This window comes from Abramis brama, assembly GCF_963993115.1.
Source record: "Abramis brama genome assembly, chromosome: 11".
Classification (NCBI taxonomy): domain Eukaryota; kingdom Metazoa; phylum Chordata; class Actinopteri; order Cypriniformes; family Leuciscidae; genus Abramis; species Abramis brama.
In genome coordinates this window covers 11,482,503-11,486,249 of record NC_139973.1, presented here as the reverse complement: position 1 = coordinate 11,486,249, position 3,747 = coordinate 11,482,503, and positions in this window count along the sequence as shown.

Below are 3,747 nucleotides of genomic sequence, written 5' to 3'. Positions count from 1 at the left end.
TGTACTTTTGAATAAACTGTTTGCTTGTGTTTATTTTCTATTGGACTTCTCATACTTTTATAACGGCTAATATTGTTTATTTAAATATTGTTTTTTTATATAAATAAAATATATTTTATATAAATAACATGCCGTATTTGGTATTCAGACTGTTTTTATGAGTGAGTCAGGAGCAAAGACTTTTATATTGAAAGAGACTGAAATAAGGTGAAGTGTGTAAACAAGAGGCAACTTACAAATGTGTTGACTACCGCTGTCATGGGGAATCCCCTTAAAGGAGGGGTAAGCGATATTTGAAAAACGCTGTTTGGAAGTTAGTTGGACTGACACATGAACAAACAACAAACTTGTTTAGCCAATCAACATTATGAGGCGTATGACGGTGGAGTAGTGATGTATGTCTCGAGACCACTTTTACGTGGTCTCGGTCTTGTCACGGCCTTGACGGTCTTTGGTCTAGTGTTGCTTTTGTCAACGAAAATTATGACGAAATATTGTCGTCAACGAACCGTTATCACCTGACGAAAACGAGACGAGACTAGACGTAAATGCATGGTCATGTGACGATGACTAAAATACATGTATAATGCAATATCGTTGACGAATAAAAACGAGACTAAATGTGGTTTAAAAAATAAAAACTATGCTAAAATGTCTCTTCATTTTCGTTGACCAAAACGAGACGAGACGAAATGTTATAACGTCACGACGAATGAGAGAGTTGTGCGTGAACCCATAGCTTTGTCGGCTTTAAATTCTGGATTGCAATCTGGTCACCCGATTATCAGCGAATTTAACAATATATTAGGCTACTCCATTAGTTATTCTGTTAAAATGTCTCATTGATATATTTGACACATTCATAATCATTACTTTTGCCGGTTCTTTGTGACAGCTGTATGTTATTGGCAGCGTCTCTGGTTACATGAACGCGTCACCGCATCAGCGCCAGAACATGGAGATTTTATTTTAGAGAATAATCGCACAACCTATTCGATATTCTATAATTAAATAAACTAATCGAATATCCAAAAATCGTGACTCATCCCTGCATGGAATCTCTTGTTTCTTTTCCCAAATCTTCACTCACGTCACGTCTCACCCATTTTCTAAAGGTAGGCTATTATAAACGTTTCTTGGTTTGCTTTTAATTAGGCCTTTTATATTCGTATTCTTTACTGTGGTAAAGTAGAAAAACGCTGTAGGACAGATAGCCTACATTTGTACTTGCATGTCAAATTCTTTTTAACACAGTTTGTGCTTGTTATATTAGACATTGGGCGCGAGTTTAGTTGTAAAGCGCGTTTGACACGTGTGGGTGATTTTTAGTTTCACTTTCTCTGGCAGCGCAATCTCAAACACAGCCTAAATATCTCGCCCTTGTGGAGGATAAAATTCGCTCTTCAGACCAATTTACATCAAGTAGAAAACACGAAGATATCATAAAGAGATCGATATCTTCGTGTTTTCCTGCTCGTGTCCCACATCCCTCTCAAAGCGCAGAGTGTATTTCACGCGTCTTTGTGTGGAAATATAAAACGAGTTTTTTTTTTTTTTTTTAATAACCCCCCAACCACCGCCGGTAGTTGGTCCATTACCGCGGTGGTAAAAAAAACCTGCCACCGTCACAGCCCTAAATATAGGCCTACTAAATAGCCTATAATAAGATAGCCTTGTTTGAAATTCTATAATGACTGGGTTAAATAAAATCCCATTATTAAAAAGAGACTAAAATACAATTTTCATTGACTAAAACTAGACTAAAATGTCATCAGTTTTCGTCGACTAAAACAAGACTAAAATGTCATCAGTTTTCGTCGACTAAAACTAGACTAAAATGTCATCAGTTTTCGTCGACTAAAACTTGACTAGACTAAAAAGAGTATGAATGTGACTAAAACGAATAAAAACTAAAATGACAGCCTGACACAAAGACTAGACTAAAACTAAAATTAAAACAGGCCGCCAAAAACAACACTACTTTGGTCTTGGTCTTGTCTTGGTCTTGGACCTCTCGGTCTTGTCTAGGTCTCGCTGTCTCAGACCGACATAGTGGTCGGGGGATTTAGCAAAACAATACTACAATATCCACGACGACACAACGTTCGATAATGCAACATTATTATCCGCAACGGAACGGATTGAAGCGCGCGCCCGAGTGAAGACAGTGCGGTGTGTGCGCGAGCCACACGAGAAAATACTTTATCCGCGCCACTGATCGCAGCGGCAACGAGCACTTTGATCACTTGATTTAAAAAACACATATCAGTGACATGATGGGTTTTAACTTCATTCAGGAGATTTTGGGTAACTGCACAACTGACAGATGACTTTGAGCGCACCGCCAACGGTGTGTTGTGTGTGTAACCATAGCGACAAAACGACCAACTTTCGGATCCTGCACTTAAGCCTATAATTTCGTTTTTAAAAATTCAATTATGTATTTAAAAGTTGCAGAATCGATTCATTTGGGAGTCTGAGACTCTAAATCGGCAGAGATAGGCAGGCATTTGCTTAGATGAATTTGTGTCTTTGATATCTGTGTGTGTGTTGTTTGATTACAGTATTGTATTTAAGATGGTGTTAGACTAAATAAATGGTCTTTTAAATATCATCTGCATATCTCCGTTGTGTTGACTAAACATTAGGCCTAATCCAAGTTTATAATTGTGCATCTTTAATTTGATGTTACGATTTCATCTACACATTAAGTATAATTTCAATTGGTTACATATTTCTCATTCTTTAGAGGAGGAGCAAGATGGTGTTGGAGGTGTTTGATGTTTTGTCAGATGAACCAGTCAGTACCAGTCATGTCAGTCCTCAACCAACTCAGCGTTCCTTTGTTGCTAGTTCTAAAGTGACGTTTTGGATTTAGCAATGGAGGCATGGGCTCAACTGTTAAAGTTGTTGTATGTAATTTTTTGACTGTACTAAAGCATAAAAATACCATTTGTTTGCAGATATTTAGGAAACATGCTAAGTTCACATACTTGTTTCACTGAAAAACAATGCTACAGCCAGTTATTCTACTTTACCCCCGGTTTCACAGACAAGGCTTAAGCTACTTACAGAGTAAAATGCATGTTTGAGCTGTTTTAACTGAAAGCAACTTGCACTGAGATATCTTAAAATATGTCGGTGACATTGTTTTGTCTCAAGATGCACACCAGTATTGTTTTCTTCTAAGGCACGCTTATAAAAGCTATAAATGCCCTAAATGAACTAAGGCCTAATCCTGGCTTTAATCTAAGCCCTGTCTCTGAAACCAGGCCTCAGTTTATGAATGTGGCATGTGCAGTATATGAAGAGTTTAGATGCAAAAGCCTCTAAGTGCCATCTGAAATTTTCTTCTAGAATGATAATTTTTATCAAGCTTGTATATTTAAGTTCAGCAATTTCACTTAAATGGCAATGAAAATAACCTATTCATAGTCATTTAAGTGAAATTACTGAACTTAAATATACGAGCTTGATAAAAATGATCATTCTAGAGGAAAATTTCAGATGGCACTTAGAGGCTTTTGCATCTGAACTCTTCATATATAGACCTTATATAAATCTGAATACATAAATTCCAACCCCATGTTAAAGACTGAAACATAACTCAGGGTTTAGAATGTTAACTATTTTAAATGTGAAAAGCCGTAGCGAGTGCTCTTTCACCCTCCTAAATTATATACTGTACACTGTTCAACATTATTAACAGAAGAAAGAAAAAGAAAAAAAAACACACGCACTCAGGGA